A 24918-nucleotide genomic window follows, 5' to 3' on the forward strand; every position below is an offset into this window, starting at 1 on the left:
GGCTCTAGCTCTGAGGCTTCCGCTGCTTTGTATCTGGTCTGTTTGCGTTCTATAATCGAAACAATGTATAACTCCAGCTCTGAGATCCCGGCTGGCTGAAAGCTGGTTTCTGGGGTTTTGTTTAGCTTCTATATTTGTTAGAATGTTTCAAACTGCCAGCTTAGAGGCCGGCAAGGCAGGCGGGGAACGTTGGAGTCTGCAGTCACTGGAGCAAGCAAGCCTCATGTTCGCTTCCAGCTGCCTGGCTGCCGGCCGCCATCTTGGCTGACAGTTAATTTGCATAACGATATGCTGATTAGCCAATGGGAAGGGTAGCGGTCATACGCTAATTACCATGTTTCTCTTTTATTAGTGTAGATGAGTGGCTCCTGTTTTTTAAAAAATCCAATCTGACATACTCTGTTTTGTAATTGGTGTGCTTAGATTTTTGCATTACCATGATTATTCATATGGTTGGGTTTAAATCTACCATCTTTGTTTTTATTTGCCTACTCTTTGTTCCCTTTCCTTCTTTTTCTGCTTTCTTTTAGATTAAATACTTTTATAATTATACTAGTGGCCCGGTGCACAGATTAGTGCACATTGAAAGGAAAATAATTAGAAGAAATATATTAATATTGCAGAGAGATAGGCGGAGTGATCGGACCCTGCCCGGTTCCCTCAGTGCCTGGGAGCCGGGCGGCAGCCCCACCCCCACCCCCCGCCACCACCACTGGACTACTGGTCATCCTCTGCAGGGCAGTCGGGTTCCCGCTTGCATCCGCTTTGGCCTGGAACCTCACACTCACCTGCTCCACCATCCTGCCACAGTCCTGCTCTGGTTGGGGCCCATCGGGGCCAGCAGTGCCTTTACTATCACCTGCTGCCAGTGCTACATCACCGACGCCCACCATGTTCCGCGCTGTTCCCTGGTGGTCAGTGCACATCATAGTGAGTGGTTGAACTCCCGGTCTCCCAGTCAAAATCCTGGTCTCCCAGTTGAACTCCCAGTCAACCGCCCACCCAAGGGGACAATTTGCATATTAGGCTTTTATTATATAAGATTTTAACACATTTTATGGTTTGTTTTGTTTTACTGGTTGCTTTAGGTGAACACTATACAATTTTTTTCTTATCATGCATCTATTGCTATATATATTATAAAATTCCTAATATATTATTGTTGTATTTACCTTAAACAGTCAATTACCTATTAAAGAGACCTAAAACATAAGAAAAATCTTTTGAATATACTTATACTAGAGACCCAGTGCACAAATTCATGTACCTTGAAAGGAACTGTGGGCTGCGAGGCTGTGGTGGGCACAGGGGCAGGTCCCAGCCCATCCTCCATGCCCCTGCCTGGCCTCTCCCACTGTGGCCCCTGGTCCCCTGCCTGCCAGCAGCCCTGCTCCCACCACCGCTGCTCCCACACATTGAGGACGTTGGCCCCGTTCACACCCGCTGATGGCACGGAGCGATTGGGGTCGGCACCAGCATCGGGTGCGAGTGGGGATGGTACCGTCAGCAGTTGCAAGTGGCGGCTGCTGCCCCAATCACCCCTCAGTAACAGGGGGAGGTGCAGAAGCCTTCAAGGCAATCAGGGCCGGCACTGAGCACTGGCAGCGGGTGCGAGTGGGGCTGGTGCTAGCAGTAGGTGCGAACGCCTAGCAGGACCATGGCCCGTGGGAGCAAAGAATTTTAGTAACCACCAGAGGCTTGCCCCAATGACAGCGACCAGCACCCCGCTTTGGTCTAGCTCCCCCACTCATCTGCTCCACCATCCTGCCGTGGCTGAGGCCCACCATGTTTCGTGCTCTACCACCTGCTGCCAACACCCGCCATGTTCCGCATGCGCCCCCTGGTGGTCAGCACATGTCATAGTGACTGGTTGTTTGGTTGTTCCGCCGTTCGGTCTATTTGCATATTAGGGTTTTATTATATAGATATTCTCAATGCTCTTCATTATTTTGTGTCAAGCCAGTTTTCAATCTGGCTTCATTTTTCTTCTGCCTGAAAGACCTCCTTTAGTATTCTTTGCACTGCAGGTTTGCTGGTATAAATTCATTTAGGCTTCATATATCTGAAAAAGTTTGTATTTTACCTTCATTTATTGTAAGGTTTGCTAAGTATAGAATTCTTGGTTGACAGTTTCCCCAAATCCTGTTTTGTATTTTAATGACATTGTTTCTCTGCCTTCTGACTTATATTGTTTCTCATAAGAAGTCTGCTGTAATTTTTCTCTTTGTTTTTATGTGTATAATGTGTCTTTTTTCTCTAACTACTTTTAAGATCTTCTCTTTATCACAGGTTTAAATAAATTTTATTATGTGCCTTGGTGTATTTTTTCACCTGTGTTTTTGTGCTTTAGGTTTATTGAGCTTTTTGCATCTGTGGGTTTATAGATTTTGTTAGATTTGGAAATTTGTCTACCATAAATTTTTCAGAAATTTTTTTTTGTCTCTTCTTTCCGGCTAAGACTATAGTTTCACATGTATTTGGCCACCTGAGATTGTCTCACAACTGAATGACTGTAAATTTTTTATTCAGTTTGTCTTGCATAGGGTTTCTGGGTGTCTACCACCAGGTGGAGATAAGCAGTCTGTGTTTTTAAATTTTTCTTGTTGAGAGTATCACGAATGTCCCCTCTTTATTCCCCCATTGCCCCCTCCACCCAGTTCCCACCCCACCCCAGGCCTTCACCACCCGATTGTCTGTGTTCATAGGTAATGCATATATGCATCTAAAATCTTTGGTTAATCTCTTCCCCTCCTCCCTTCCGTCTGAGATTCATCAGTCTGTTTCATGTTTCCATACCTCTGATTGTATATTATTCACCCGTTTATTTTGTTCATTATATTCCCTATTCACTTATTTTGATTTTTAGATTCAATTGTTATAGATATGTTTTATTGCTATTTTATTGTTCATATTTTTTTATCCTTTTCTTCTTCTGCTTCTTCCTCTTTTTAAAGAATACCCTTCAACATTTCATGTAATACTGGTTCATGGTGAATAACTCCTTTAGATTTTTCTTATCTGTAAAGCTCTTTATCTGACTTCAATTTAATTGATACTTTTGCTGGGTAGAGTAATCTTGCTTGTAGGTCCTTGCTGCTCATTGCTTTGAATATTTATTGCCACTCTCTTCTGGCCTGCAAAGTTTCTGTTGAGAAATCAGCTGACCAGGAATCAAACTAACAACCTTTTGGTGGATGGGATGACACTCCAATCAACTGAACCACCCAGCCAGGGCACAAATACAACTATTTTTAATCTTTCCTATGGTATTTCTGTGCTCTGCTTCTTCTTTTGTATTTAGCTAAAAAAAATTTTGAGATTTCTTTTAGCTATTCTTAGCTGGGCCAATGGAAACCAAGGGAAAATATTTTTTTATTAACCTTGGCAGCAATATGAAGAGAGAGAGAAACCCAAAAGGGAGGTAATTTCAGGGGCAAAGGAGCTGCTTGGTTGACTACCTTCCCCACCTATAATAAATACCTCTTTTCTGAGATAACTTTGGAGAATCTGCATTTTTCTGTATGGGGATGAGGGAAGTGATTTTCTGACAAGATTCTTTACTGTCCTCTTCCTTCTCCACCCCCTCACCAACATATACTCTTTCTTCCTGTTGTAGACCTTTGCTCTCAAATTCTGGCAACTAATGGCTAAGGTATTAATTGAAATAAAATTTAAAGTTGTGGGGTTTTTTTGTCCAAAAGGATAGTTGTATTTTAAATGATAACCCTTAAAGACTAAAGAATATGCTGTAATTAAAGGAATTGATACTTGATGATGGAATTTCAGGTAGAAGGAAATCTGTGGGGGACTGGAATCCTACCAACCTGTACCACTGTGCCTACAAATTGAGCTCAATCTATTCTTTTAATATACTGTTCAGATTTAAAATTTAGGATGATTCTTTTGAAGAAATTTTATCTATATATCCCAAGGTAAATCTATCAACTTAGACTCTGAAAAAAATGATAAACTATATATTTATGTTAAACACCTATAAAAATATATTTATTTGTCAATGAGTTGAAGCTAAGATGAAATGGCCATAAGATAGGAATGTGGGTTGGTGTGCTGTCATTGTTTGTAATACTAGATATGACTTATGTACAAATTACACATTCTTAAATCAGTATATTAATTCTTTGTGAATTGTATGTTCCTAGAAGTTTTTAAATGGGTATACATTTACTTATTTCTCCTTTATTTTAGAAAAGACTTAAAGGATTAAAATTAGTATATTTTAAAAGTGTCCTTTAGAACATGCATATATTTGCTTAGCAGTATGTGAGATCTTTATTTTCTAACTTCGTTAATATTTGATTCTTAGGTATTCAGAGGATGACTATCTTCAGATTATCACAAATATACAGAGCTGTCCGTGGAAACGACAAGTAGAAGAATATAAGGATTTTAGGTAAAAGTTTTCTTCATATATAATATGAGATTTGCTTTGTAGGGAAATAAGCAACATGTTGTTAAAAAGAAAAGTAGAAGGAGCCAAGTGATATTCAGGATGGTTTCATTCTAAGGCCCTCTCATGAGTCACATGGTACTCTATCCCCACCATTTATATAGACATGCGTAATTTTGCTACTGGAATTAATTATAAAATTCCCAAGTTTAAAGTGAAAGATTTTTAATGCTTTTTTTTTTTTAGAGCATATTGCTTCTTTTTTTGTACCAGTTGTATTTGATGTTTATTTATTTATTTTGGAAATAAAATGTAATAAGCATTAGGATTGTTTGGAAAACAGGAGGGAAAAATCATTCATAATTTCATCATTTTAGAACAAAAACTGTGTTATTTTCTGCATATTCTCTTACAATTTTTATTGTCTTCCTAATACTAGCAATATTCAGGAGTATGAGTTGCTCAAGGTAATAACCTGTGGAGGAGTCATCAACCTGACAATACCAGGTTGTCAGTTGATGATTATAGAGCTATCCTGTGCTTGGATAACTTGGAGCCCGCCCAGACAGAGATAAATTATGTTAAATACTATGCTGTGGCGTGTGCATGAATGCTTATCTGGCACCCATTCCCCCCAATACCTGCAGCTAGGCCATGGTCTCTGTGCTTGCTTGGCCTCCATTGCTCTGCTTCGCTTTGGCCACATTCTGATTTTTTGTTTGTATCAACACAGGTTTTGTCTTGTGACAAGTTATTTTGCTATATTATAATCCAGAACTATGTTTTTGTTTTTAGTGGGTCATATTTTCAAAGTTTACTTTAAGTATCATGTCTTTTAAAAATCTTATTAAGGACACTTAGCTTTCCGCTAAGATTCTCTGGGAAGTATCTGCTGCTTGGCTTCCTTTACTGTGGGAAGGCAGCTCCTCCTGTTTGCATGGTGCTGTGGCTCTGCCTGCCCCTCCTGCAGTCAGCATACACTGGAGCTGTCAGACCAGCTGCCTTTGATTCTGCTGCCATTTTGAAAAGGGTTCTGGCCAGCTCCCATTGGGTGTAAAAGTAACTTCCTGATTGGGTCAAAACTAAAAATGAATATATTCTTTCCATTGGGTAGACCTGTAGATGTTGTGACTTCCTGTAGGATACCATTAAGTATCTTTCACTTCAGGATGAGAGGTGAGGAAGGGGGTTCCTGTTTAACTATTTCATTTCCAGGATGTTTTATACTACAGTGTGTTATGCAGGGTGGGACAAAAGTATGTTTACAGCCCTAGCCGGTTTGGCTCAGTGGATAGAGCATCAGCCTGCGGACCAAAGGGTCCCAGGTTCAATTCCTGTCAAGAGCATGTACCTTGGTTGCAGGCTCCTCCCTGGCCCAGGCCGTGGTCAGGGCTCCTGCAGAAGGCAACCAATCGATGTATTTCTCTCACATCGATGTTTCTCTCTGTCTTTCTCTCTCCTATTCTTTCCAAAAATCAATGGTAAAATATCCTTGCATGAGGATTAACAAAAACAAAGAAAAAGTAAATAAATAAGGATGATTAAATGTTTAAAAAATAGGTTTACAATTGTTTGTATGGAAAATAATACATTAATTAATAAATAACAATACAAGCATAAACACTGTTTTGCATACTCACAACTATAAACCTACTTTTGCCCCATCCTATATTCTGAATATGTCCCCTCAAAAGTCATAAATTGAAAACCTAATCCCCAATGTGATAGTGTTTGGAGGTGGTGCCTTTAGGAGGTGATGAGGTTATTAGAGCCCTCATAAGTGGGATTGATGATTTTATAAAAAGATCCCAAACTGCTCTCTCAAGCCTTCTACCATGTGAGGACACAGTAAGAAGACAGACATCTGTGAACCAGGAAGTAGGTTCTCACTAGATACCGGATCTGCCAGCTCCTTGATTTTAAACTTCCCAGCCTCCGGAACTGTGAAAATTAATTTCTGTTATTGCCCTGGCTGAGTAGCTCATTTGGTTAGAGTGCCATTCTGATATGTCAAGATTGCACAAAGTTGTGGGTCCAAGCCCTAGTCCAGGCACATACTAGAAATAACCAATGAATGCATAAATAAGAGAACAAATTGATCTCTCTCTCTTCTCTCTCTGTCTCCCTCCCTCTCTCAAATCAGTAAATTAATATTTAAATTTCTGTTGTTTATAAGCACCCAGCCATACTGTTCTGTATGTCAAACAAAGACATAGTCTTACCCAGCACTAGATTTGAGAGATCTTAGTGACAAGGAGACCAGAAAAAAATGACTCCAAGTAGCTACAGCAATCTTGAAAAAGAAGAACAAAGTTAGAGGAATTACAATACCAGATATCAAGCTATACTACAAAGCTACTGTACTCAAAATAGCCTGGTACTGGCTCAAGAACAGGCTTATAGCCCTGGCCGGCTTGGCTCAGTGGATAGAGCGTCAGCCTGCGGACTGAGGGGTCCCAGGTTCAATTCTGGCCAAGGGCACATGCCTGGGTTGTGGGCTCATGCCCCAGTGGGGGGTGTGCAGGAGGCAGCCAATCAATGATTCTCTCTCATCATTGATGTTTCTATCTCTCTCTCCTTCTCCCTTCCTCTCTGAAGTCAATAAAGAAATATATTTTATAAATAATAATAAAAAAGAACAGGCTTATAGATCAATGGAACAGAACACAGACTCAAGAAATTGATCCACACTATTATGCTCAGTTAATATTTGACAAAGGAGTCAAGAGCATACAATGGAGTAAAGACAGTCTATTCAGTAAATGGTGTTGGGAAAATTGGACATATACATACAAAAAAACTGAAACTAGACCACCAGCTTACATCATCCACAAAAATAAGCTCAAAATGGATAAAAGACTTAAATGTAAGTCATGAAACCATTGCAACAAAAAAATTAAGATACTTAGGAATAAACATAACCAAGGAGGTACAAGACCTGTCCTCAGAAAACTACAGGACATTGAGAAAAGAGACAGAGGAAGATATAAACAAGTGGAAGAATACCCGATGTTCATGGAATGGTAGAATTAACATCATTAAAATGTCCTTACTACTCAAAGCAATCTATAGATTCAATGCAATCCATATTAAAAAACCACAGTGTATTTCACAGATCTAGAAGAAACCATAGGCAACAAAATCTCAGACATCTCTTGTAGCAATATGTTTACTAATACATCTCCTAGGGCAAAGGAAACGAAGGAGAAAATAAACAAATGGGACTACATCAAAATAAAAAGCTTTTGCGCAGCAAAAGAAACCATCAACAAAACAAAAAGGGAGCCCACTGAATGGGAGAACATATTTGCCAATGATACACCCAATAAGTGGTTAATTTCCAAAATATATAAGGAACTATTTGAACTTAACAAAAGGAAGACAAACAATCCAATTAAAAAATGGGCCAAGGACCTAAATAGACACTTCTCCAAAGCGGACATACAGAAGGCCAAGAGACATATGAAAAAATGCTCAGTCACTGATCATCAGAGAGGTGCAAATTAACATGACAATGAGGTAACACTTCACACCTGTCAGAGTTGCTGTAATCATCAAATCAACAAACAACAAGTGTTGGCAAGGATGTGGAGAAAAGAGAACCCCAGTACACTGTTGGTGGGAATGCAGACTGGTGCAGCCTCTGTGAAAAACAGTATGGAGTTTCCTCAAAAAATTAAAAATGGAACTCCCATTACCCACTGGTCCTACTTCTAGGAATATATCCTAAGAAATCAGAAAAACTAATCAGAAAGAATGTATGCACCACTATACTCATAGCAGCATAATTTACAATAGCTAAGATCTGGAAACAGCCCAAGTGCCTATCAATAGATGAGTAGATATAAAAGCTGTGGTACTTTACACAATGGAATACTTCACAGCTGTAGAAAAGAAAGCTCTCTTACTATTTGCAACAGCATGGATGGATCTGGAGAGTATTATGCTAAGCAAAATAAGCCAGTGAGAGAAAGTCAAGTGTCACATGATCTCACTCATATGTGGAATCTAATGAACAAAATAAACTGATGAACAAAATAGATCCAGAGACATAGAAGCATGGAACAGACTGATGAATTTCAGAGGGAAGGTGGAAGTGGGGAGGTTGGCGGGGACTGATTAACCAGGGAAATTGTATGCATATACGTGTAAACCATAGACACAGGCAATAGAGTGGTGAAGGCCTGGAAAGAGTGGGTATGGGGTGGAGGGGGTAAATGGGGAAAAAATAACACACAAACAGTTGGGAGGGGGGGTCCCTCAGCCCGGCCTGTGCCCTCTCGCAGTCCAAGACCCCTCGGGGGATGTCTACCTTCCAGCTTAGGCCCACTCCCCAGGGGAACAGGCCTACGCTGGCAGTCAGACATCCCTCTGGCAGCCTGGGAGCCCTCAGGGGATGTCTGACTAATGGCCTGCAAGGAGCGGGCCTAAGCTGTTAGTGGATATTCTTAGCACTGCTGTGGAGCTCCTGCCTCTGCCGCTGGCTGGCCAGCCATGAGCCAGCTTCTGGCTGAGCAGCACTCCCCCTATGGAAGCATACTGACCACCAAGGCACAGCTCGTCTACCCCCTGGTGGTCAGTGTGTGTCATAGCAACTGGTCGTTCCCAGTCATTCCACCGTTGGGGTCAATTTGCATATTACCCTTTTATTATATAGGATTTAGAGAAGTATGGCCCCATGAAGGAGAAGGAAGCCCAAGCGCCATTCTGAAAACTGCTATCAGTGACACATTACTGTCACCAGAGACACATTGTACATCTGGACCTAAAGCCGGAGAACATAGTTCTAGATCAGTGATGGCGAACCTATGACATGCGTGTCAGAGGTGACACGCGAACTCATTTTTTTTTGGTTGATTTTTCTTTGTTAAATGGCATTTAAATATATAAAATAAATATCAAAAATATAAATCTTTGTTTTACTATGGTTGCAAATACCAAAAAATTTCCACGTGTGACACTGCACCAGAGTTAAATTAGGGTTTTTCAAATTGCTGACACGCCAAGCTCAAAAGGTTCGCTATCACTATTCTAGATAGTGAGATGAAGGTCAAATTAGAAGACTTTGGCTTCAGTAGAGAATTTACAGAAGAGAAACTGGCCACCTTCTGTGGCACTGCCCCTTAAATGGCCCCAGAGATGTTCCAGTTCGAACTCTATGAGGGCCTGAAGGTGGACATCTGGAGCATGGGGGTAGTGCTCTACAGGATGGTGATAGGGGAACTACCATTTGTGGGGAAGAATTTTGAAGAACTTAGCACATCTTGAATGGTTGCTTCTTTATACCATACTTCTGTCTACAATGCCAAAAACTTTTATGAAAATTAATATACCTTGACCCCTGCCAAAGACCAACCCTGGAAGATATAATGAAAGATTACCAGGTCAACATTGTCCAGTCAGGGGAACTGAGGCCATGCATCGAGCCATCCTGGGGTGACTTAGACCCCTAGGAAGCCCAAATAATGAAGAACATGGGATATGAGCATCATGAGATACAGGAGTCACTCACAAGAAGAACATATAACAACATCATAGACACATCTCATCTTCGATAGCATGAAAACCAAGATTTGTGGCCACAAGATCAGGGTAACACCATACCCTTCCCCTGACCCCAGCATCAGTCTTTTTCCAATCCAGGGGCTTCAGGCATCATGGCAGAAGGGCAGAGACCCTGGGACTCCACCACCCAGCCTAGAGTCAAATATGCCCACTCCCCCAGGCAGCCTGGGAGCAAGCACCACCACTCCCTCGGGCAGCCTGCAACTGAGGACAATCATTCCCCCAGCAAGTGTGCAAGCAAGGATGACCATTCACCCAGCCGGCATGGAAGCAAGGAATTCCATTCCCTCAGCCAGTGTGGAAGCAAGGATTACAACTCCCCGAGGCAGCCTAGAATCAAGGACTGCCACCCCTAGCCCAGGCCTCCAGCATGACCCTGCGGGCTCCTCACCACCCACAGCAGCAGCACCAGCAGTGGTGGTGGAATCCCAGAGTGAACCACCAATGAAAACTGCCTTCAAGCTGGGCAGCAAGGTGGTGGGACCCCAGCCTCTTCCTCCGGCCACAGCCAGGGCCAGCAGGGGTTGGCTAGGAGGGTGTTCAGGTTTTTCTTAAAATTCCTATGCTGTAGGCTGTCCACTGAAAGGCAACATCTGGAAAGGACAAGAGTGAAGCCAATATACTTTTTTACAATAGTGGACAGCCAAAGCAGGACCACAGTCCGTGATGCTGGGGAAATCAAGCAGCACTCTGCATTTTAAATGTTGAAGTTCAAAGACGCCGAGCTCCAGGGAGGCCAGCCATGTGATGCGGGAGAGGAGACAGTGGCTGAACACAATCTGTTGTGGGTGAGAGCAGGGCCAGAAGTACATGCTGTGTGTGCAAGGTGAGAGGACTTGGTCCAGAGGACCACGGAGGTGGGCAAACTGCCCAGGTGTTGTCTGCATGGGATTCACATCAGGATGGCATCTGGCATCTCCATGGACTTCAGAAGCATCTCAGCCACAATACCCTCTGACCTTGGAAGATTGCCTGGAGCCCTTGGGGGTCAAGAGGAAAGCTGCTCTCCCTGTGAGTCCACCCCTTAGCCCCCACCTGAATGAAACTTCAGAGACTGGTCTGTTTTTCCTGGGACCCTTCTCCCTTCCCTGTGCTCCTTTGCTCCCATGTTTGTGGGTGTTCTTATTAAATTATTTGGTTCTCTCAAATTTTATAACAAACCTGATGCTCCAGAAAATAAAAAAGAAAGAAACTGTATAGGTGATGGATGGCATGCAGACAGAGGGCCATTTTCTGTTTAATATCATCTTGGTATAAAAAGTACATCAGTAACCATGATGATCTCTCAACAGCCTATCTATGTCTTCAGGCTCTATTAAAGTAAACATCTGAGACTATGCACTTATTGCTTATTTTTATTCAAGAGAACAGTCATGGTGATATTTATTTACTTGAATATTTATTTATTGTAATGTTCTTTTTATGGGCATATTAGTAAACTAAATTATATAACCCCTCAACAGAAGTCTGTGCAAGTAAATCATAATAAACTGCTCAATTTCCTAAATTTTTACCAATACGGCAGGCCAAATCTGGGGAGTTTCTGGCATATTTATAAATCTGAATTATAGAAATGCCCCCTATTATGATAGATGTGAAGTAGCTAAATCATTTTCTATTTTATTTTTATTCGGCATTTTATATCAGATTGGAGAAAAGTAAAATATGAGCCTTAGAAAGGAGGTAATATTCTTTTAGTAGGAATTACAGAACATTGAATTCTGAATAGTAGAAGCAAGTGAATAATTTCTAAATCCATCTGCAACCTGGTTACTGAAGCTCTCAACATCTGATATCCAGGAGCTATTTGCAAATGGTGGGATTTCTGTGGTCACATGATATAAAAATAAGAGAACTTTTATGAATTATTATTTTTTAATCATTATTGTTGAGAGTATTACAAATGTCCCCCTAGGATTCCCCCCATTACCCACGCCCACCCAGTTCCCATCCCTCCTGATTAAAAACATGCCACACGTGGGTGTCGGACCAGTCAATTCTAGGCCTCCACCCCTCCTACCAGTCTCGATGCACTTTCTTCTTTACTCTCTAATTGTAGGACTTTCATTCAGCCAGATTATAGGCAGTGCTGAGTGATGGTGGTTCTGTATTTTAGTTGTAATTGTGACGTGGTTGTGGGAGGCGGTGAGTACTGGTGTTTACCTATGTTGCCATCTTGGTTCCTCCTATTAGCATCTTATAAATCTCCTTTTTCTTGTGATGTTGTGATATGAATTCTTTTTCTTAAATAAATATGCTTCTTGCTAGCAGAAGAGTTTAATTTTATTTATCAACAAATATTTATTTAGGGTTTACCATGTCAAAGCACTGTACCCTTCAGCCTGGTACAGTGCCAGGGTGCAATGTAAGATACCAGTGAATGTATATTAAATGAATGGCTGCATGAAAGTAAATAAGAAAAATGCACGCTTTTCTTATTGACCTCAAAGAAATTGTAGTTAGTTTGGAAAGATAAGAAATAAAACTACAAATATGTATGATTTAGTGTCAAAATGAGTGATTTATACAAATACCATAATATAGTAATGCCCAATCACCGTGGGATATGATTTCTTGGGATGTTTTGTGGAAAGGGGCAGGACTTGTGCTGTCACTCTGAGGTGGATAGAAAGGAAGGGAGAGAGCAATGCGGATGAAGGAAGCCAGGAATAAACATGAGTAAGTTTCAGGACCAGCTTCACTAAAGCAGTGAACTTACTCTAGAGCAGCGGTTCTCAATCTATGGGTCGCGACCCCTTTGGAGGTCGAACGACCCTTTCACAGGGGTCGCCTAAGACTATCGGAAAACACATATATAATTACATATTGTTTTTGTGATTAATCACTATGCTTTAATTATGTTCAATTTGTAACAATGAAAATACATCCTGCATATCAGATATTTACACTACGATTCATAACAGCAGCAAAATTACAGTTATGAAGTAGCAATGAAAATAATTTTATGGTTGGGGGTCACCACAACATGAGGAACTGTATTAAAGGGTCGTGGCATTAGGAAGGTTGAGAACTCAAGAGAGTGCTTGGGATAACGGGATACTCGTAGGTCAGTAGGTGCTCCTTAGAAGGAAATGAATAGACTGAAGAAAGATGGAGCAGTCAGGGGCAGCTTGTAGAAAGATGACCTTAGGATGTTGAAGATCTAAAACATCAATTGTAGCCATAAAAATATCAAGGGAGGGACTCTTGACTGTGAGCTCCTCGGCGTCACGGTGTGTTTTATTTATCTTTGTATCTCCTGTGCCCATCACACAAGTGGTACCAATAAATAGCTGTAGTATACATACCTAAAGAATTGGCAGGACTTAATTGATCATTAATTCCTAGTTTTCTAATTGAAGGAGAAGGAAAATGAAGAGTTGACTCTAGCCAGTTTGGCTCAGTGCATAGAGCATCGGACTGTGGACTAAAGGATCCCGTGTTTGATTCCGGTCAAGGGTATATAATTCAGTTGCAGGCTTGATCCCCCGCCCTGGTCAGGGTGCATACAGGAGGCAACCTATCGATGCGTCGCTATCAAATTGATGGTTCTCTTTCTCTGTCTCTCCCTCTCCTTTCCACACACTCTAAAAATCAATTGAAAAATATCCTCAGGTGAGGATTAACAAATAAAAAAGAAAGATAATGAGTTGAAGACAAATGGAACTGTTGGGTCTGGTGATTGCGATAATAGGGGTGCTACTGACAAGTAGACAGATTTCAAAGGGAAATTGCTTTTGAGAAGATGAGCCCATGTGGACAGGCTGCATTTGAGCTGCCGTTGGGACAACCTGATGCAGAAGACATGTTCTTTCTTTGGGGTAAATGCATATGTTAAGAGAAAATGGACTTTTCTGAAAAAGAAAGGTGGGTGTGTTTAAAGTTACTTTAGGTAAGAAATATGGACCTTTAAAAGCCTATCTTCTCAGCAATCTTTTCCCCCCAGCTTAACAGCATTTGTCTTCTTTTTATAGATTATTAAGCTTTTACTCATTCAGCACTTAATTGTGCATCTGAGAACTTGTAGCTGGGGTTTGTGTCCCTAACTTCTCACAGCCTTTCGCTGGAAACAGCTGAGGTTCAGATCAGTGGTTCCATAAGCTTTGCAATTGTACGTGAAATAGTATATTTTTTGGAAAAAGTTCCTTAACTTTCATTAGATTCTCACGAAGCCTAGGATCCCCAAATAAACTAAAATATTTCTAAGAACTCTTCCAAACCTGAGGCCCTGTTTACCTTGGGATTTTATTGCTTGTCTCACTTTCCCAGTAAGCATGGTTATCATAAGCTTAGGGTGACCCTCCCTCCAGTTGATCCTTCCCGAAAATCTGGACATTGTAAGTTTCAGTAATGAATTGGTATTTCTGTGAAACCTTAGTTGAACCTAGTTAAAGAGGGGTTTAAGTAAGAGTTGATGTTCTACCCCCTTGGTTTTTCTTTGTCATTTAATTTTATCTTATACTAGAGGCCTGGTGCATGAAATTCATGCACAGGGGGATGTGTGTGTCCCTCAGCCCAGCCTGCACTCTCTCCAATCTGGGACCCCTCGAGGGATGTCCGACTGCTCGTTTAGGCCCAATCCCACTGGGCAGTCGGACATCCTCTCACAATCCAGGACTGCTGGCTCCCAACTGCTCACCTGCCTGCCTGCCTGATTGCCCCTAACTGCTTCTGCCTGCCAGCTTGATCACCCCCTAACCACTCCCAAGCCAGCCTGATCAATGCCTAACTTCTCCCCTGCTGGCCCGATTGCCCCCAACTGCCCTCCCCTGTAGGCCTGGTCCCCCCAACGGCCCTCCCCTGCAGGCCTGGTCACCCCAACGGCCTTCCCCTGCAGGGCTGGTCCCCCCAACTGCCCTCCCCTGCTGGCCTGTTCCCCCAACTGCCCTCCCCTGCTGGCCTGATCACCCCCAACTGTCCTTCCTTGCAGGCCTGGTCCCCCCAACTGCCCTCCCCTGCCGGCCATCTTGTGTCCACATGGGGGCAGTCATCTTGTGTGTTGGAGTGATGGTCAATTTGGATATTACTCTTTTATTATATTAGATAATAAAAGCCCAGGGACCATAATGACATAACAACCAGAATGACCGCTCGACCAGTCGCTATGAGGTGCATTGACCACCTCTTGGTCCTTCCCCCTCACCCTTGGCCCACAGGCTCTGATCTCCGGATGGCGAATGGTGCACCAGTGTGGCTGGCAGCGGTGGGGCGGGACCGGGGGGCAGCAAGGGGAACCGGGTGGCTGGTGGCAGCAGGGAGGGGCTGGGGACTGGCTAGCGGGTGGAAGATGGCCCTGACCACAGGCTTGGCCTATGGACCCTTCCTGCCCATGATTTCGTGCACTGGGCCTCTAGTTTACATGTATTTGTATAAAGTTAAGAATGCTGACATGCCCAACTTCAGCTTTTAAAATTCTACTTCAGTTTTTTTCCTTAAACACAGTTGACATACATATAATACTTTGTGAAAAATCTACCTGGATTTCAGCTTAAGCGATTTTTGATAGGGTGGTTGTATACTTAACTATAAGAAACTGCCAAATTATTTTCCAGAGTAAGTGTAACATTTTACACTCCAAGAAACAATGTAAAAGAATTACTGTTGTTCTACATCCTCACCACCACTTGGTGTTGTCAGACCTTTGAATTTTAGCCTGACTGCTATTTCATGGTATTTTCAATTTATACATCCCTGATAACTAATGACATTTAGCATTTAACATGCATTTATTGGCCAGTCACATTTCTTATTTTATTTTTTACCTCTTGACCCCCTTCAGTTAAAGAAATTATTACTCTTCCCATTCTCTTCCTCTCACATTTAGAAACTGATGGATAATCATTTGCTTGAACTCAGATATTTGAGAATTACATAGAGATGCTTAAATTAAAATTAAATATGATAATTAACAGCCCTGACTCTTTTTTCTCACATCTATTGTATCTTGAAAGCCCCTTGTGAAGCCTGGAAACTCCTGGTAAGCTGATTTTATCCAAGCAGGAGATCTTAGTAATTCAGTAATTAGTCTTAGACTCCCTAGGTAACTTGCACGGTAATTACTGCATTAGCTTTTGTGAATTGTTTTCTAACTTAAAAGAAATGTGTTTGTGTAATCAATTACTGAAAACTAATAGGTACACAAGCAACAGGGCCTAATTTTTATTTTACTTTCATCTTTTCCCACAATTACTCATACCACTCATTTATTTTCTTTTGGACCCCCTGACATCTTTGATTTCTTTAGATATTCCCACGTTTCATACATGTGAGTTTGAATCCAAAATGACTGAACATTATCAGTCACATATTTATTGAAAACTTAGTGGCTGAAAACCATGCTAGTATGTAACTGCACACATGTATTTAAAGGCTCATGCATGAAATGCCTTTCAGATTATTTGTAAGACAGGTATTTTGTGCCCGATTACTTTGCTACAGATAACTATCCCATGGCAGCAGTTTTATTAAATCTTGAATTATCTCCTCAGGTTTGATTAGATTACAATTTCTTGAAAGTTATTCCTTTGAATTTTCATGTTGGATATATAGGAAAAGATTCCAATGCTGTATTAGTAGATGCATGGATATTCAAAAAATAACAGCCACGGTGTTATTTTCATTTTTAGTTGAGCTCCTTGGAAAAAATACAGTGCAAACAAAATATACTTACATACTGTATCACACTACAGTGACATTTAATGATCTGGCTGTGTGAAAGGATGTAAATTCTGCAAGTAAATAGGTTTTGAAAAATCATAGAACTGAGCAACCAAACTTGGTTTAACCAACAATATTTGTAGCTATTTTATTATTTTTAATATATTTTTATTCATTTTATTCAAGGGAGAGAGAGATAGAAACATCAATGATGAGAGAGAATCATTGACCACCTGCCTCCTGCACACCCCAACTGGGCAACTGGGGAATGAGCCCGCAACGCAGGCATGTGCCCTTGACCGGAATCAAAGCTGGGACCCTTCAGCCTGCAGGCCGACACTCTATCCACTGAGCCAAACTGGCTAGGGTGCTATTTTCTGAGATATTTCTCCAAAAGCAGTAGTTATAGTTTGATTTGAGTTAGCATTTTGTGAGATTACACTTTTTTTTTTACTTATTTAGTCAACACTTATTGAGCACGGTTATGTCTCAAACATTTTATTTTATAGCACAAATTTCTTGGAGAGAAGCAAAAATCATCAGTATTAGGGGGTCTTGTGATTTTTACAAGACCATGTTTATTTTTCTGAGCAGAGTTCCTATCCTCCTCAGACCCTTTAAATGTTTGCTGTTTATGATTCATGCAGGGTGACTACAATGATGGCTTAAAGAAATACTTTTTTTTTTAAGATTAAGAAGATGTGTGCACTTTATGATAAATGTTCTGGGTCAGTTGTCAGATTGAAAAAGCTTCTTTTTCTCGTTTCCTCTGCATCCAGACCATTTTTCACCGTTAATATCCTGTCATATCATCTATTTGTCATGCCATACAGCATGCCTGTGCATTTAGAAAAGCAACAAAAACCACACCCTGTTATTGTGCCTGCCGTATTTAATCATAGAAAACTGGGTCTTGCACATTTAGGGACTGGTCTTCAGAGTATAATCTCTGCCATAAAAATGCATCAAACCCACATGGGATTCATTGATATTCTAAATTTTATTTCAAAACTTATCTCCCATGTTGTAGGCAATATTAACTATATTACCTTATGCTCCCATGTCAGATAAGCCTCCTTCTAGACTGCCCTGCCTTTCAAACCCTCTGTTCCTGATTGTGCTGCTTGCTATGTCTTCATTGGTACCTTACATGGTTTAAACCCTGGTACAAAGTCTCAGCATATAGAGCTTTCTTCAGTGATTCAACATTTTACATCTCAATTGCCTTCCTGCCCTTTGCTTTGACAGTCATTTTCTTTTATATTTTATTTTAGCTTGGTTTAGTTTTTACATTTTACTCAAATACATGAGCTGACCTTGTATAAACTTAAAAATATCATATCAGTGCATACATTAGCCAATCAGGGAAAAACTCAGTCCTTTGAGATGCTGACTGAATTTGGTCTTTATTCATTCTCTTCCTTAGCCTGAAACTTGTGCGGATTCCATATTGAAGAGTGAATTATATATTCTTCTGGACATTTCTATGGCTGCCAGGTTATGAAAGACTTTGAGTGGGTTGAGATATAGCTAGGACGAACCTGCAGCAAATTTGCAAAGTATGTGAATGTTCATTATTATTTATTTTATATTTCACATGTATTTCAAGATGCAGGTGCCTTCCTTTTTGATTTTGTGTAAATTGTCCCAGCTTCTTCGCCTCTCTCTCTTCTCAATGCCTCCAGGGCCAAGAACACCACACGATGTTGTTTCCATGTTCCCAAAGGTTTTCTCCATCATCCTTCCTCAAAACTCCAGTTACTTTGTGCCAGATTTCCACTGACATGTGATGTGCTAATTCACATTAAGATGTGAATGATCAATGGCTTTTCTGAATGTCATGTCTCCCATTCAAACTGCAGTCATTAAGGATAATCACCAAATCTGACTTCCAAATTCTGAATGTATAGGCCATCCCACCTTCCTCATTTTGGGAGAGAGCCAGGAAGCTGAAGGTAAAACTTCCTTGTGTGATTAGTGTCATAAATTAACCTGTACCAGTGATAACTATCAATGCCCCATATTTCACCATGATGCCAACCCAATAGTCACACACACTAATAACAGATTCCCCCTGGGTTGCTGGAATTTTTCCCAGTTGGATGGCTGTATTTTCTTGTAGGCACAGGCATGTTGCTAAAAAGAAGTAGTGTCTATTTGAAGCACTTAATTCTTCTGGTCTGCTGGGGTGGAAACAGTGTTTTCATGCCTTTGGAATCCCTGTCAAGCACTGAAAGTCCTTGATCATTGTATTCTTAATAAAAACAAAAACAAAAACAAAAACTACTCCTTTAGTTTGAAACATGCATTCATTGTAAGCCAATTAATTCTAAAATCTCAGTATTTTAGCTTTCCACCTAATTTTATTTTTCATTTCACTTCTTACATGACTCCTTCTCTTCCACTACATAGCCAAACCCTAGGAAGAGTTGTCTGTACTTGTTCTGTCTTCCACCCACATCTCTAATTACACCACTTCACCTATGGTCAGCAGTGACCCACATTGCTAAATCCAAGACATTTCCCATTCCCATTTTGCTCGACCTCTCACCTCTTATCAGTGTTTTGAATTTATAGACCATTCCTCATTGCTTGAGAGGTTCTCATACTTGGTTTTGGAGTCACTCTGTCTGACCTTTCAGCTCCTTCTTCCTCATGCCCATCTCAATCCGTCCTCAAGTCCTGTTTGTATTTTAAAAGTCTCTCTCTCTCTAGAACACGAGAATCTCTGCTGGCACGTAGGTGGCATCCATGACTGACTATGGTTGATGGAACTTGCTTCTTCATTACCTCTCCTTTGGACTGTTGTGGTCACCTGCACCCTGGTCATCACCCACCATCTTCATCCATTCTCCACACAACAGCCTAGTGGATTTTTTTTTAAATGGAAATTTGACTACAGTCTGTGGTTACAGCTCACTTCTACCACCGCACCCTCCACCCCAACCAATTTGGAATCATTTTTTTTTTAATTGCATTCAACACCAAAACTAAGGCAGCCTCTGTTGCCTGTCCACTACCTAATTCTCTGAACACACCAAGCTCCTGGCTCTTTTTGCTTCACTCAGGTTTGTCTTATACTTCGTCAAATGTATTGCACTGGCTTCAGCCACAGAGCATTGACATTGCTGTCCCTTCTGCCTCCCCATCTCTCCTAGTAAATGTGTACTAATCTCTCAGTTCCCAAGTCAGTCATCCCATCCCTGAACAACCTGGTCAAGTCATTGCTGCTGTCCTATAATGAGATTCTTCTTCGTAACACTGATCACAGTGTGAATTTCCATTTTGTGTGTGTGATGAATTTAGAGGCCTGAATAATCTGTGATCCATGCATTTTAAAGAGTGCAAAATAATGATGCAAAATATCAGGAGGAGCCCAGAATCTTTCTAGATGGTTCTAAAATTTGGTCAAGGCTCAGTATAGAAAAAAGTGTAGAAAAAAGCATAGTTAAGTTTCTGGGTTCAGGAACATAAGCTCAGCTTCAGGTGGGTTCCATGCATTTTATTATTAACCTTCCTTTTTGTTTCCATAGTCTTTGATTTTATTTTAAATTCGGTATCCCCCATGAGTGGCTGAGTTCCTACTAGAACTTCTTAAAGCATCGTTTTACCTTTGAGAAGGAGCATTTAGGCAGTTAGTTATTTGTTGCATCATCATTATAATTATTAGGCAAAGCCACTTCACCTGCTCAGTCTCTTTATTAGTAAAATGAAGATGATACTGATAACCAGAACAGTGAGCCGAGGGTTTTCCCCTGGGTCCTGTCTCATGAAGCCGAAGAATGAGCTCCACAGACTAGAAGATTTAAGCAAAAGTGGAAAATTTATTACAAGCAGATTCAGACTCCCTGCATGGGGGCCCAATAATGGGCTGCCCATGAAGCCTTGTAGTCCAGGGGTATATATTTGCTACAAGCCTGCTCTATGTCTACCTATGTCGCTACCTGATTGATTGATTCTCATTGTTCTTGCCCAGCAATGGACCTGAACTTTCTCTGTTACTATGTGTTCGTACAACTTGTTGAAGCAAGCCCTTCCTTGTTTTCCCATGCCTCCTGCTCTGTGTCCAAAACATTCTGTTATTTCAGCATGGTTGGTTCCTGTGATCAGGCTGGCTCAAACTGCCGTGCCTGCCCCTGTCTACGTTCCACCTGCCTTTGTTTCTCGCTGGACCCCTGCCCTGTCTGCCTGCCTGTCAAGCTAGCTTCTCTCAATACTTCCTCTATGAGTTGTTAATGAATATTCAAAATGTATATGTTCAGTGCAGAATCTGTTATATGTTAAAGTCTCAATAAACTATTGCTATTAGTATGCTAAGTGTCATATCATTTTCCTAAGTTACAATTAATATTTTACTAAAACTAATTTAAACTTTTGGCATCTGTAATAAACATAGCAAGTTGCAGAGTAGCAATAAAACTATAATCAGTCCGGGTCCACTCCTCTGCCTGGGGAGGCATGTGCACATCTCTGAGCCCCCGGATGGCGCTGGCGCTGCATTTTATGTGGATTACCCCAGGCGTTTGATAAGGACCAGTTCTTTCTTTGATCTTTTCTGGGTGGAAAATAGGTGGCAGAGAACAGAAAATATTAACCTTCAACTTCCTAGGTTATAGTCTTCCTGTATATCATTTGCAGTACAAAAGGATTTATCTTTATCTGGACAATCTGTGGCTGATCAAATCGGGTTTGGAAACATGCTCTGAGGTCCAAGGATTATAGACAAAGCAGAGTTTCACATCCCACCTTTTCTTCAGATTATTTGGTGTTGTCTTCCTCACATCCCCCCACCCTGCATTGTGACTAAGGGCTGGCAGCTCAGGGTGGGACTGGATCATTCTTATCTGCGGGGCCAAACCTGAGGCCAGAGATGAAAAGTCAGGATGTGGAGGGAAGCCAGAGGCCAAAGGCAGGAAACCGACAGTACAGTTCCTAGAGTCCAGGCAGAAACAGAAGCTGAGTTTGGGGTTGAAGCCAAAAAGCAGAAGAAGATGAATTCCACAGCGAGCCTTGAGAGCTGTCCTGGAAAAGTGCCCGGGATGGAGCTGGCCCGGAGAGGCTTTCTAGGAGCACTTGGGGCCCATGTGAGCGCGTAAACCGGGCTCATTAAATTAACGTGAACAGAGCTGGCCTCCTATCTGTCTTTCCATCTGTGCAGGACACAGACCCATCCTTAGCACAGGAGGCGCCCTTTGTACACATGCATTGCTTTTTTACTGAAAAATACAAATAAGCTTTGGTTTGGTAAGTTAAGGATCATGAAATAATGAGACCTTTTATAAAAGAAAGGGGTATAAACACAAAATGCACTGGAATAATTTTCCTTAGGAAATGCTTCACCTCCATGCTTCATAATTGGCATGTTGGTGCAATTATGCATAAGATTGATTCAGCATTGCAATGATCAAACTCTGTTTTCGTAGGGTTCAGAGGGATAATTCAGGATCTTAAATATGTTGCCAGATGATGTCTGGAAAAAAAAATAGTTTCTTACTCCTCTCTTTTCCTCCCCTTCAAAATATCTAACTGAATAGAAATATAAACTCTGTCAGCAAAGTTTGGTATAAATGACTTCTTTACATTCTCTTCACACATTGAACAATAATGGCAGTGACCTGGATTTTCTTTTTTAATCTGCAAAGTAAAATATATTCAGAAATCTTAGCATTCACCTTAACGTTTGATTTTTTATTTTTAGACTTGTGATTTCCACACTTATATAATACACAATTGACTTAACGATTTAAAAAAAGGCAGGGCCCAATCATGCGGCTAGAACACCAGGAGGGACCTTGAGAGGTCAGTCGGATCATAGCTCTGTGCTCATTCACAATGGCATCTAAAGCCAGCCAGGTGGTTGAATAGCTTTCCTATTTTCAGAGACTTCACAACCCTGCTTTTCACAGTCTAGCTTCTAGATTAGTTCTACTGCCTCAATGTGATCCCCTTTTCCCTTTATGAGTCTTAGTATGAATTGAAACTATAACAGGTCCCCACTTCATTTTCCTCCTTATGTCAGGGAAGGCACCACCTTCTCCCAGGGGCCTGAGTCAGAAATCTGTATATTACCCTTAATGTCTTCTCTTTCAATGCACAATTCCAGTCAATCACCAACCTTTAGCAATTTCACATCCTAAACATCTTTCAAATCTATCTACTTTTCTCTTTCCCACCACAACTCCAGTCTAAGTGACTGTGATGGTTAATTTTATATGTCTACTTGACTAGGCTGGAGTATTCAGCTATTTAATCAAGTGCTAATCTAAGGTGTTGTTGTGAAGGCATAAGGTTGTAGATGTGGTTAACAGTTGACTTGGAGTAAAAGAGATTACCTTTGATAATGTGGGTGAACCTCATTCAGTCAGCTGACAGATATCCTTATGAGCAAAAACTGAGGTTTCCCAAAAGAGAAGAAATTCTACTTAAAGACTGCAGCATCAACTCTGCCTGAGTTAAAGGCTGTCTGCCTTACAGATTTTAGACTTGCCAGCCCCCACAGTTATGTGGGCCAATTCCTTAAAATAAGTATTTTTAGATTAGATAGATAGGTAGGTAGACAGACAGATAGATGATAAATAGATAGATAGATAGATAGATAGATAGATAGATAGATAGAAAGAAGTAGGTAGACTATTGGTTCTTTTTCTCTGGAGAGCCCTACCTGATATAGCTGCACTCATTATATATTAACTCTTATCTAAATAGTTCTTAACTGGTGTCCTGGTTATCTATTGCTATATAATAAAGTGTCCCAAAACTTGGTGGCTTAAAGCACTGATTTATTATTCTTTCACAGTTTTGTGGGCTGACGGTGCTTAGCTGGGGAGCTCTTAATTGGGGACTTTCATACAGTTGCAGCCCAGAAGTAATGAGCTGGAATCATCTAAAAGCTTGCCTGGCCTGGACATCCAAGATGGCTCACTCAGGTAGCTACCAGGTGACATTGACTTTTGTAGGGCTACCATAGAGCACCTTCCAAAAAGCCTCTGCATGAGACTTGAGCTTCACACGATATGGAGGTTGGATTCTCTGAGGCAGTGTCCAAAGAGTGAATAATTCAAGAGACCCAGGCAGAAGCCACAAGACTCTGTATGACCTAGTTTTTGGAAGCCCAATGCTGTTCCATTCTCTTAGTAGTCACGAGGTTCAGCCTTGATTCAAGGGGAAGAGTTTAAATTGTACTTCTTGATGTGAGGAGTAACATTTGTTTTTTGGTTTTGAAAAAAAACTTTTTATTTTTCAATTACAGTTAATATATAATATTACACTATTTTCAGGTGTACAGAACAGTGATTAGACATTTATATAACTCACACAGTGATCACCCTGATAAGTCTAGTACTCATCTCACACCACACATGGTTATTACAATATTATTGACTATATTCTCAATGCTGTACTTTACATCCCTATGACTGTTTGGTAACTGCCAATTTGTACTTCTTCATCTTTCTCCCTTTTCACCCATCCTCCCAACCCCACTGTCACCTGTCAATCATCAGTTTATTCTCTGTACCTATGAGTTTGTTTCTGTTTTGATGAGGAGGAACATGTATGAGTAGGGAGAGAAGGAATTGAGGGTGGCCATCTTTCGAAACTATCTACAATACTGGGTCACTGCCATATTCTCATAATTGACCACATCACCTTTATTCAGACCACCCTCTCCCCACCACTGTAATCTGTGCTCCTCATCTGTGGGGGTGCACATCCTAAAATACATACTAGTATCTCATTGTGTCACTACCATAACTAAGACTTTCTTTTTTTTTTCCCTTTATTGATTAAGGTATTACATATGTGTCCTTATCCCTCTTTTGCCCCCCTTTGCCCTCACCCCCCTGGTGTCTCTGTCCACTGGTTAGGCTTATATGCATGCATAAAAGTCTTTTGGTTGATCTCTCTCTCTTCCCCCCACCCTCCCCTACCTTCCCTCTGAGGTTTGATGGTCTGATTGATGCTTCTCTGTCTCTGGATCTGCATAACTAAGACTTTCAATTACTTTCCCTTTCCCATAGAAGTGTAATCATTTACCTTGTCTTGCTTATAAGACTTTCCACCTAGCACTCTACCTCTTGACACAGACAGCATTCTTTCACCATTCCTTTCTCTCCCTCTCCCTCTCCCCACTCCTGGCTTTTATTCTCCCTGTTCACTTCTTCTCAAACAGCCTTCACCCCTTCATCTTTCTCTTGCTTTGTCTGGCTAAATTCTACTCATCTTTTGGTTTTCAGCTTAAGCTTTATTTCTTCTGGGGAGCTGAGCCCTGACACCCTAAGTTTGGATTG

At 41.1% G+C, this 24918-nt stretch overlaps 1 protein-coding gene across 1 annotated transcript in view; it reads left to right on the top strand.

Annotated features, from left to right (window-relative positions):
• Positions 1-24918, top strand: part of ST8SIA6 (ST8 alpha-N-acetyl-neuraminide alpha-2,8-sialyltransferase 6) — a 94630-nt gene that overhangs the window by 44872 nt on the left and 24840 nt on the right. Inside the window, exon 2 of the mRNA XM_023758072.1 lies at positions 4325-4411. The gene's annotated coding sequence lies outside the window, so the exon portion shown is untranslated. The remainder of the gene's footprint in view (positions 1-4324; positions 4412-24918) is intronic.

The sequence above is a fragment of the Myotis lucifugus genome, unplaced genomic scaffold (genome assembly GCF_000147115.1).
Source record: "Myotis lucifugus unplaced genomic scaffold, Myoluc2.0 scaffold_121, whole genome shotgun sequence".
Taxonomy (NCBI): domain Eukaryota; kingdom Metazoa; phylum Chordata; class Mammalia; order Chiroptera; family Vespertilionidae; genus Myotis; species Myotis lucifugus.